General features: G+C 42.5%; 1 pseudogene across 1 annotated transcript; it reads right to left on the bottom strand.

Annotated features, from left to right (window-relative positions):
* Nucleotides 1-10,856: 10,856 nt before the first annotated feature.
* On the bottom strand, nt 10,857-12,036 carry LOC308250667 (ELAV-like protein 1; annotated as a pseudogene). The gene is made up of 2 exons: nt 11,746-12,036; nt 10,857-11,507 (listed from the first exon to the last, which is right to left on the bottom strand). The product of its transcript is annotated as an ELAV-like protein 1 (transcript).
* Between the last annotated feature and the right edge of the window lie 215 nt (nt 12,037-12,251).

Here is a 12,251-nt window from a genome sequence, read left to right as displayed (position 1 = left end):
GTCCAGACTCCCCCCACAAGAGCGTGGGTCCCCAGGGGCTCGCCTGGAACTGGGGTCCAGTGCAGTCAGAACTGGGGCTCAGTGCAGTCAGGAGCCTCTGACTCCCTTCCACTAGGGAAAGCCTGTGGCAACCTCCACAGCCTTTGTGCGCACTGGCAGGCGTGCGCCTTCAGACTTCTGCCTTCCCCAGCTCCCGAGTCTCCGCCCGAGAGTCCAGACTCCCCCCACAAGAGCGTGGGTCCCCAGGGGCTCGTCCGGAACTGGGGTTCAGTGCAGTCAGAACTGGGGTTCAGTGCGGTTGGGGGCTTCCTTCCCCCTTCTGCCAGAGAAAGTCAGCCAGGCTCTCAGCCGCCCTTCCTCTCTGCGCGCACAAAGACCCTTTGCCGTACCTCCAATTCTCTGTGAGCTTTTCTCTTTCCTTCTAGTTGTAGAATTTTTACTCAGCCAGCTTTCCTGTGGTTCTGGATGGTGTCCGTTCTGTCTTTTAGTTGTAGTTTTGAAATTGTTGTGCGAGGCAGCAGTTTAGGTGCTTACCTATGCCGCCATCTTGGTTTCTCTCGACATATGCTTTAAATATTTACCTATCTTGACCTCTAAAAGGTTCCATGAATTCATAATTAAGAAACTTGATACTATGGGCAAATATGGTTTAGCTATGGAGATCGGCCCCATAGTAGAAAACCAGATTCAAAGTGAATTCAAAGAAATTGGTAGATGCCCTATCTGATTTGGCTTAGTGGATAGTCATCCTGTGGACTGAAGGGTCCCAGGTTTGATTCCCATCAGGGGCACATGCCTGGTTTGCGGGCTTGATCCCCAATGGGGGGTGTGCAGAGGGCAGCCAATCAATGATTCTCTCTTATCATTGATGTTTCTAATTCTCTCTCCCTCTTCCTTCCTCTCTGAAATCAATAAAAACATGTTTTTTTAAAAAAGAAATTGGTAGAAAACCAATTCAAAGCTAAACTATGTATCAACATCTTTTAAAAATATTGTTCTGATATAGACAAAACAAAAGCAGAAAAAAAAACCTTCCCTTCAAAACAAAATAATAAAACAGTAAAACAGCAACAAAAACACCCCAAGCATTGTGGCTGTTTCCCTGAGACATAATTTCTTCCCCTGAGTGGAGTTCACAAATCGCCATGTGTGTGCAAAGACTGCTTCTCTCAACCGGCTTCCTGGGTCAGTCTGACACTTCCTTTTTCTACCCCTAACATTTCTTGCTTTTTTGTCCTTTTTTTTTTTTTTATTGTTATCTCCTAGACAGTCAATCACAGGTACCCAGAAAGGAGCTTTGCTATCATCTGGCCACAAAGGGAGATGGAATAACATAAGGTCATAAAGGGCCCCAAAATGTCTCAGAAAATACTCCAGCAGGAATTGGCTAGAATGGAATTATAAATTGATACCTTGAAAATGGGTCCCCTAAGATAGAAATGACCCTGATAGCTGTGCCTTAACCCCATTTTCTATTTTGAGTCAGAGGGGAGATTTGTAAGAAATCCTGGGAAAGTGGGCACAGGGGGGTGGTGCCTAACAGTGACAGAGAAACAGGAAGGACCCCTTCTCTGCCAATTAGAGGCCTTGGTTGAAAATTCCAGGGCTAACATTTAAATACTTTATTTACAGACTGCAGAATAATACCTCAAGTGAACTTGGTTCTACCTCTTTCTATCATCTCCTCTTGTCTTTCTATAAATGGGACTGCGGCGGTGAATACTTGAGACATGAGATTGGGAAAAGTTTGCTTTCTGTCTCTAACCTGCTAAGATTTAAAGTGGGACACAGAATTTACTTACATAGTTCCTTCTTAATTAATAATAGTAAAAGCTGGCATTTATTGAGCTCTTACCAGATGCCACACATTGTTTGACAAGCTCATGAAGTCCTTATAACAACTCTATAAAATAAGTACTATTGTCTCCACTGAGGCACAGAGAGGATAAGTAGCATGCTCAAGGTCACAGATCTTAGGGAGGAAAAAAGTAGTAGATCTGGGTAGAACTTGAACTCACAGAGTCTACTGCAAGTCCGATATTCTTAACTATTACGCTCTATTTCCCCTGAAGCCATGCCTATCAGGAATTTCCTCAGTGCTCCTGATGCTCTGAGCGATTTAATGTTAAAATATAACTTTGAAAAATAAGTAAAATCATGACTTCATATAGGTATAAGTATGAACACAGGTCAAAGATTTTATCAACTCCATGAGGAAATTAGAGATGTGTTAAACAACAATAACAACAAAAGACATTTATGTATCAGGATGTTGAAATGAATGTGAAGTGGAGGCAAACCCGGACTCTTCCATAGTGGAATCTCCAATGTATAGAATTTGCGCATCTATAGACAAAAATGATTTTACATTGCCATCAATTATTGACAGCCTTCCTCCATAGAATCGGAGGAAGATAACAATGGAAGGCTGTGTTCTGGACAATGCAGTTTTCCAATGAAGCACAGAATCTTCCCTATAATGCTTACACTTCACTCCTGCTCCTTAAACGCAAAAAAAATTTACACATGATAGGTATAAAAGGCATTTGGGGAGATAGACAACTGAATAAAAAACGTCTTACAAACTACCAGAGCAGAAATTTATAAATAATTTCAATAAGGTAGATTGTTAAAGAATATAAATAAGGGAAGGAGAGACTCATTCATCTCTGGGAACCTGTTAGAACTTCTACAGGTATTTATAGGAGACAATCTAGCTGGCAGAGGGGACTGGGGACTGGAGGCTGTCCTGAAGCTGCTTAAAGATAACGCTTTATGTAAAATTAAGAAAAGTAGACCATCTCTATTTAAAAATGCCATGACCTTGGTAGAGTCCATTAAAGCCTCCCACAGTTATCTTAGGTAACTTCATTTGAAATATAGAAACATTCCTTAGAGGAAAAGGTATTTATATTGGCCTGGAGGTGGTAGGAAAATGTAGAAGTGCTACCCAGACAGAGGGGCATCTTGATCCAAGGCAGAGACCAAGGAAAGGGAGGGGACGTGCAATGGGAATGATGAGAAGAGGCAGTAAGAGGAAAAGAGTCTGCCTCAAAACCAAGTGCTCCCTCAGCCTTTGCAGGCCACCTCCTAAGCTCTGTTTCCTTTCACAAGGACCTTGACAGCAGGATTCTCTCTTAAACCCAGAGCCATGGTCCCAGCATAAAAATAGATACTCAATATATATTTCCTGAATGAGCAAAAGTATGGAAAGAAGAAGGGAGGGAGGGAGGGAAGGAGGGAAACAGGAAGGGAAGGGGAAGGAAGGAAGGAAGGAAGGAAGGAGAAGGAAGGAAGGAGAAGGAAGGAAGGAAGGAAGGAAGGAAGGAAGGAAGGAAGGAAGGAAGGAAGGAAAGACTGAATTTTATGTAAGCATTTTGCTCCCAGAAATAAATTTCCCAAGCTTTACTACTTCAGGAAAGAGCTAACCACAAAAAACCACCCTTCCTGGATAACTCATTTAAGCCCTGCCTCCACTTTGCCTCATGATTCCCGTCTACTTCCCTTTATAAAACCACAGGTCCCCATATTTTTCTTTGAGATGTCCTTCATTAATGGCCATTTTTCTTATTGCAACAGCCAGAATAAAATCATCTCTTTAATTGTCCTGTGTATTTTGTCTTTCACTGTTAGAAAGACAGTAGTTCAGGATCTGATTTCTGAGTTTGAGAACCCTTCTGTGGGTCTGTGGGATAATACAGGATGAAGGCATGTAGGCCTTTAATTTGTTTTAACTGTATCCTTTTTATATACATGAAAGAGCAGGGACCAGGGTCTGTAAAAGCCTCAGATTATAACATGACCAAGAAAGAACTATTGCTGGTGGCTCTGGGTATTTGCATCTTTGTCTTTGGGACACAGGGTGAATTCAGGGACTTGCTTGAATTCCTCATTTTTGAGATCAGAGCTTATAATGAAGGGTGTTTTTCCTTTTCCTCTTGGATAATGGACTGAGGATAGGGGAGGGGAGAGGGAGATGTGAGTTGATTAAATTATAGCATAAACAGAAAGACCAGTTTTGGGTAACAAAGAGGCATGCATTTTTATTTATTCAAAGAAGGTATTTAAAATGTGGCTAAAGGTGCATGCAAGCTACAAAGCTAACTTTGTTCTGCTTAAGGAAAAAAACAAAATCAGAGAATCTTTTGGAAGGACATGGTGTAATTGAATATTTAAAGAAAAAGTTGAAGTATAAGTGTAACTCTGAGATGTACATGGTAGAAAATCAATGGGCAGTGATGAATGAGTTCCTACTCCTTTCTGCCTCACTGTTCCTCAGCTAAAGAATCAAATTCCAGAGAGAGAGCATCTGATTGGTAGGAGTTGGACCACATGCTCAACTCCTTGGCCAGGGGAGGTCTTAATGAGTTGATTGACAGTTTCACCAAGACTGTAGCCAAAGTGGAAGGAATTATACACCAAAATAGAAGGGAGAGAGGAAAGACTGTTAAGGAGTCAAAAATTTTAAACAGACAAAACAGTAACTTTATGTGGAATTACCATATGACCCATATATTTCACTCCTAGGTATTAAACCCAAGAGAAATGAAAACATACATTCACGTAAGAACTTGTAGTGAATATTCATAGCGGCATTATTCATAATAACCATAAAGTACAAACAACCCAAATGTCCATCAGCTAATGAATTAGAATAGAATATTACTCAGCTACAAAAAACAATGAAGTACCGATACATCCTACAACATGATAAACCTTGAAAACCTTATGCGAAGTGCGAGAAGACAACCACAGAGGACCACATATTGTATGATTCCACTTTTATGAAATGTCCACGATAGGCAAATCCATAGATACATTAAGTATATTAGTGATTACTTTGGGCTGAGGAGACTAGGGAGTGGGGAGGAAGGGTGATGGGGATTGGTAATAGATACTAGTTTCTTTTAGAGGCAAAACAAAACCCCACTGTTTTAAATTATTTTGTGGTGATGGTTGCACAACCCTGTGAATACACTAAAAACATACTTTAATTGTATGAGAATTAATCTCAATAAGGCTGTTTCATAAAGGAAAAGCAGTGTTTCCATTACAATACAGCTCTTCCATTGCAATGATGAAATTTGTTCCCATTGACTTCACTGTTTTTGTTTGTAGAGTAGGTAGAAGCTATTGAAGTGGCTCTTAAGAGATAGTAAAGATGTCACTCATCTGACATGGTTTTGAAATGTAAATTACGCTTTTGGATTAGGGCATTATTTTCTGATACAAACAGCTATCACCAGTGTGATGCCTTAATCAGCTTGATCAATTATCACAAATAAGCATGGATTATTCTGTTAGTTCCTTCCAAATGTCTCAACCCAACTAAAACTGCCTGGAATGAAACTCACATGAGGTGACATGAAATATGGCAAAGAATGCAGGCTAAGAAGTGGGAGATCTGAATGACTGCCATTGGTGGCCTTTGATGTATACAGTACTTAGAAAAGACTGCAGGAAATTTGCTTCCCTTCTCTAGGCCTTAATTTCTGATACGGAAAAGGAGAGAGATGCAATAGATTAGTGGTTCCCAAGGACTGGTTCTCCTTAAGGTTGTGATTTAATATTTCCTCAGAACAAATTAATCTAAGCACAAAAGTGAGCCAATATAAAAAATTTCTGGGAAAATAGCATAAGTATTAGATATATATGGGAATTACTAAAATTTGGCAAATGATGCATGATGCCTTCTATTGTAATCTGGTTATTGACAACAAGAGGTGGGATAATCCATTGGCTACAAACACCTTATTTTGTAAAGCTATCTTTCCCCCCATTTATTTGGTTGATGACACTAAGTTTCTAAATAAGAATGATGTCAGTAAACAAATATCATGTGTTTCGTGCTTATTATCTGCCAGTTCTGACAAATAAAGGGAACGTTCAGGAAGGTGTTGTGACCAGCCTGTGCTTTAGGCGGCTGGAGAAGGCCTACCTGAATAACTGAGGCTGGAAGAATGACACGATTTAGTAAGGTGAAAGTCAAGAGGAGCTTCCTGCAGGTAAAACGGCATCTGTGAAGACCTATACTTGAAACTGAGCATGTAGCTCCTTTTAGGAACAAATATATCCCATGTGGTTGGAACATGAGAGAGAATTACACCACCTCACATCTCACATGTGCTAGATGCTTTGTTTCTTTCATTCCAGCCACAGAAAAGTTCTATGGGGTCAGTATTATTATTCCATTTTACCAATGAGGACTGTTATTACAGAGCTAGTCAAAGGGAAAGCCTGGTGAACACACCAGTTTGCTTCCAGAGCCAGTATGCTAAGCCACTACCCAATACTGCCTGCTGACTGCACACCAGTCACCTCAGCTTCTCCAAATCATCGCCATCTCTTGATTTTTCTTGGCCTCAGCTAGGATGACAGGCTGGTTGAACAACAGATTGCTTGCTCTGTGACCCTGGTTAGGAAGCCTATTGTTAAAGTAAATAAGATACTTGAAAGCATAGCCAAAGCTATTAAAATGTTATAAGCCGACTTTACCCAAGATTCTGCACTGAGGATGAATGTCAAAAGGACTTGTTACGAAATCATATCTTTTAGAACGTCCATGTAATTTCTTTCCTCTTAACACAGAGTTAAGAAAGGTAAAATAACAATGTTTTATTTTTACTGGGAAAACAATAGAGTTTTATTTGGAACAATGATTGAAAGATTACTATTTGGTCAGTTTTTGCCCCCACACTATGATTTGATGCAGAAAGGGCAAAAAGTCACATTTCACTACATTTGTAAGAAGCGTGCTTTACATTGTGTTGCCTCTCATGGTTCAATGTGTGCTCCCCATAATAGAATAGATCTCTAATAATAAACAGCACTTCTCCCATTGTTAATGTTCAAGAGTTCTTATTTGATACCTTAGAAGGTAATACAATGCAAGAATTACACCCTACCCCATTCCAACGTCAACAGATGGACCAAATGACCCAAACACTTTAATTTCAGTCCAAACTTTGAAAGAAAGCCTTCTTGTTAATGTCTGAGTTGATTATCTTACCATTGGAAAGTTGAAAAAAGAAGAAACAAAAATAAAGACAATGTTTATCCATGATGTCTGAGGATTGGACCTACATGTTGGATGAAATCGTCATTCTTTTGGCCTGTTCCTAAGAGGGATTTTAGGTTGGAGTCCTAACAGCTAAGACTCCCTATCATATGCTCTTAAATAAAATGCTCAATGGAAAAGAGAAACATTTGGGAAGTTAGAGGCTTAAAAATCTAAGTGGTTTCAACACTCCAACAAAGATATGACTTGTTCATTTCAAAGATTTCACCGCATTCGTTCTGGTTTTCATTTCTCTGGGTTTAGCATCATGACTAAAAGAGATTCAAGTTGTTAAAAAACACACACACACACAAAAATCAACCAAGTAAATCTGAAGATCTAATTGGCTTTATTGAGCAATTCATGAATCTGGCAGCATCCCATCTGGCAAGGGCTCTAAATTAGTTGCACAAAATGGAAGGTTTTCCCTGAAATAACCCATCTTTTAACTTCTTAGTCCCACCCTCTTAGGTTTGGTTAGGAGTCTGGAAAAATGATTTAGGAAGACCAACTGTCCCTGTTAGCCCGGGACTGAAGAGTTTTCTGGGATATAGGGATTCTAGTGCTAAAATCAGAACAGCTCGTCACCCTAGGATGGTTTTGTTGTTGTTGTTTGTGGCCTAGTTATAGATCTTCACTTACACAAACCATCCCTTGTATACCGAGTCATAATCTCCTGCCAGCCCAAGCACCTATAATTTCCAAAAGCTTCCCAGTTTGTTCTCATAACCAGACAGATTTAGGAGATTCTGAAAACCAGGTAGGCTCTAAATAGAATTGTTTCCATTGGTTTCAAATGGAAAATGCAATCAATATAACATTTTCTTTTTCTAATTTTCACAATATCTTCAATGTTGAACTGTTTTTAATATATTTTATTGATTTTAGAGAGGAAGGGAGAGGGAGAGAGAGATAGAAACATCAGTGATGAGAGAGAATCATGGATTGGCTGCCTCTTGCACATCCCCTACTGGGGATCAAGCCCACAACCCAGGCATGTGCCCTTGGCCAGAACCGAACCTGGGACCTTGCAGTCCGCAGGCTAACGCTCTATCCATTGAGCCAAACCAGCTAGGGCAATGTTGAACTGTTTTTAAAAAGAAAAACAAATGTCTTCTTCGAGAAGAGAACCTGTTATAAACTTTAAATTTCCAAGGTGCATCCTCTTTTGAAAAACCTGACCTTTGTCCAAGACCTCAGGACTGAAACATCAGTTACCCATGTGGCTCTGAGAAATCTAAGGGCTACATTTAGACTAGATGATCTTCCATTGAGGGAGAGATGGGAAACTGAACTCCGGAGAATTTCTGGTGTAGGGGTTCAGAACAAGTCATGCCAAGATGTGCCTCTGTGGTATGGGAATTGTTTTGAGCTGACAACCAAGACCCTATTTAGGTTTAAGAGCAACTTCTGTACCTAGCTTAACAGCCTAGAATTTAAATTAGGGGGCTGCCCATGATAAGAGATTATCAGAGATAACTTTTTTAACTTATCTATATGGCAGGGAAAACTGTAAATTACTGAACCATTACTGAACATTTGCTCTTCTTATCACCCCACAGTGAACTTCCTTCCCTCTGCAGCCTCAGGGCACCTTACCTCATCCTTAGCTCAAAATGCCTTATATACTTAATTTTAACTTTCTGTCTCTGAACTTCGTATGTATGTGGAATTCCCATATGTATGGATGTAATTAAATTTGTGTTTTTTTTCTGTCAATAGATAATTGGCAAGAAGTAAGTACTTTTTTGTTTAGTGTTCATATGAAAGCAAAGTTTCAAAACAAAATCCAATTAAAATAGAAAAAAGTCTAGCACTCACGAGAAGGGATGCGAGAAATACAATGCTCAAATGTTTATGCATTATTAAAAATAGAACTATCTTATGCATTTGAGCTATGTTAAATGCTTTTGGAAACTGAAGAAATGGCAGTGAATAGTAATATCTGATGTGTGGGGCACTGCACATGCAATGTGTGGCTAGGAACTCATAATGTCAGAGTAGCAACCCATCTTCAGGTGTGCCTGGGGCTTACATCTGACTCAGGAATATATGGAGTTTCCATGAAATTCTTTGGTACGTTCCCATTGACGTCTGGGATTGGGAAACATTGTGCCCTCCTCTGGAGGGCCTGGCATGTGCCCCTCTCCCTCCCCAGATGTGGCCCACAGCCTCTGCCAGGACCATTTAGCAGAACCCGGGACTGAGTGACCAGGGAGTGGAAATGGGACCTGTTTGGGTAAACAATTTCATGTCAACCAAAGCAGAAATCTCTTAAAATGTTGAAGCAGTTGCCCTACCAGTGTGGCTCAGTGGGTGAGCATTGACCTATGAACCAGGAGATTCCCAATCAGGGCACATGCTCAAGTTGCAGGCTCTAGCCCCAGTGTGGGGCATGCAGGAGGCAGCCCATCAATGATTCTCTCTCATCATTGATATTTCTATCTCTCTCCTTCTTCCTTCTTCTCTGAAATCAATTTAAAATATATCCTATCTAATAAAAGAGTAATATGCAAATTGACCGTCACTCCAAGACAGAAGATGGCTGCCCCATGTGGTCAAAGATGGCTGCCCCCATGTGGACACAAGATGGCCGTCACAAGATGGCCTGCAGGGGAGGGCAGTTGTGGGCAGTTAGGGGTGACCAGGCCAGCAGAGGAGGGCAGTTGGGGGGGACCCAGGCCTGCAGGGGAGGGCAGTTAGGGGGAACCAGGCCTGCAGGGGAGGGCAGTTGTGAGGGACCAGGCCTGCAGGGGAGGGCAGTTGTGGGCGATCAGGCCAGCAGGGAGGGCAGTTAGGGGTGACAGGGCCAGCAGAGGAGGGCAGTTGGGGGAGACCAGGCCAGCAGGGGAGGGCAGTTGGGAGGGACCAGGCCAGCAGGGGAGGGCAGTTGGGGGGGGGGGTACCAGGCCTGCAAAGGAGGACAGTTGTGGGGACCCAGGCCTGCAGGTGAGGGCAGTTGCAGGGGATCAGGCCTGCAGAGGAGGACAGTTGTGGGTGATCAGGCCAGCAGGGAGGGCAGTTGGGGGGGAACAGGCCTGCAAAGGAGGGCAGTTAGGGGCAATCATGCCTGCCGGGGAGCAGTTAGGCATCGATCAGGCTGGCAGAAGAGTGGTTAGGGGGTGATCAGGCTGGCAGGCAGAAGCAGTTAGGGGCAATCAGACAGAGGCAGGTGAGCGGTTTGGAGCCAGCAGTCCTGGATTGTGAGAGGGATGTCCGATCCCAGTGGGATCGGGCCTAAACGGGAGGTTGGACATCCCTCAAGGGGTCCCAGATTGGAGAGGGTGCAGGCTGGGCTGAGGGACACCCCCCCCCCCACGTGCATGAATTTCATGCACCGGGCCTCTAGTATATATATATTTTTAATGCTGAAGCAATTGAGAAAATGCACACTCAGCACCTAACATCCTTAGTTTCAACATGAAAACTAAAAGGTCATTTATTTTTTTTGAGTTTGTGGAGACACCAAATGAAATGGGTGTTAGACAGTCTTAGAAGTTAAACCATCCTGAAGGACTGGTTAGTCAACTCAGTCTACTTAGATTTCTGTTTAATGTATATTTTAAAGGAAATAACTTAAGAAACTTAAAGTTGGTCTAACATTATGGGATTTCAAATTTGAACATGTTGGTTGCGTCAGATTTGAACATGTTGGTTGCGTCTCAGAGTATAAAAACCTTTTCACTTCGCATTTAGACTAAGACAAACACTTGTGAACATTGGCACAAAATGAGTTGTATGTCAACAGAAAAGCTTCAATTTCTTGACTCTGAATTATTTATTCTGTACAAAAAGTGAGTTATCTGAGGGAACTGATGGTTTTGAAAGAAACTTGTAGGATTTTGTCCCCCAGGCTGTAGCCTTTCAGACTTGCTATGGCTATCGTGGCTTTTTCATAGTTTGTCGTGGTCACAAAACCTTTGCACTTGTTGGTGTCCAAGTCGAGTATCACTTTCATGTTGGTGATTGTACCAAAGGGGCCAAACATATGCCAGAGGATTCCCTCGGAGGCATCTTGCCCAAGGTTGATGCACCAGCCGGAAGACCCACACTGACACCACAGCCCACTCAGGTGATCTCCGCCCATAGGGGAGATCCTGAATCTCTGTGCCTATGATGCACGGGGTCTCCAAACCATCTAGGTGGCGAGCGGTACAGCTGGGAGAGCAGTGCCACGTGTTTGTTCTGGTTGGGATTGGCTGCGGACTTCACTGCAATCGAACCTGCGGGTTTATGACCATTGAAACTGGCCACTGCCTCTTCTGCTTCAGACCATTTGTCAAACCGGATAAATGCCCCACCTCTGGACAAACCTTTCATCTCATCCACCAGGACCCAGGAGTTGATGATTTGCCTGAATTGAGAGAACATGTCCTTCATGTCCTTCTGGATCATGGTCCTGGGGAACCCGCTGATGTACAAGTTGGCATCTTTGTTGACCTCTGTTGACCTTTTATATAGATACTAGAGGCCTGATGCACAAAATTCATGCAAGAGTAGGCCTTCCTTCCCCTGGCTGCCAGCACCGGCTTCCCTCTGGCACCTGGGACCCAGGCTTCTCTTGCAGCCCAGCTTCATCGGGAAGGTCGTCCAGAAGGATGTCCGGTCTAATTAGCATATTACGCTTTTATTATTACAGGTAATCATACAAAGAACTGTAATCTCCTGGTTCATAGTCGATGCTCAACCACTGAGCATATGACACCTAATGGTTTTGGACTGGAGCCACAGGCGGTTCAGTGTGTTTATTGCTTTCTCTGCTTCCTTTGCAGTCATGTAGTTCAGGACACATAGCCCAAGCTGTGTCCTGCAACTTTGTCCTGAATAAGTTTTACAGATTCAACTTCACCAATACTGCTAATGGGACTGTACAACTTATCCAGGGTCACGTTTGGAGGGAGGTAGATGATGATTACATTTTTTTCTCCCAATGTCATCCCTACAGATTTGGCCATGTGGTCTTCATAACCATTAGACATTGTATTTTCTAAAAATCTGGATGTGGGTGGGCGGGTCCAGGGCTGCTCCAAGGAGGGCGAGCGGGAGCGGGGAGGTGGGCAGGGGGGCACCAGCTCCAGCCTGTGGCCTGACACTGTCAGGGTGTTTTTCTTTAGATGCTAAATAGCTTCAGATGAAATTTGAAAAAGAAAAAAAAATCACCCATGATTCTACTGCTGTTACTCAGGCATTCAAA

Source organism: Plecotus auritus, assembly GCF_963455305.1.
Source record: "Plecotus auritus genome assembly, chromosome: 6".
Classification (NCBI taxonomy): Eukaryota; Metazoa; Chordata; class Mammalia; order Chiroptera; family Vespertilionidae; genus Plecotus; species Plecotus auritus.
The sequence above is the reverse complement of the archived record's forward strand: the minus strand, read 5'-3'. Positions and strand labels throughout refer to the sequence as shown.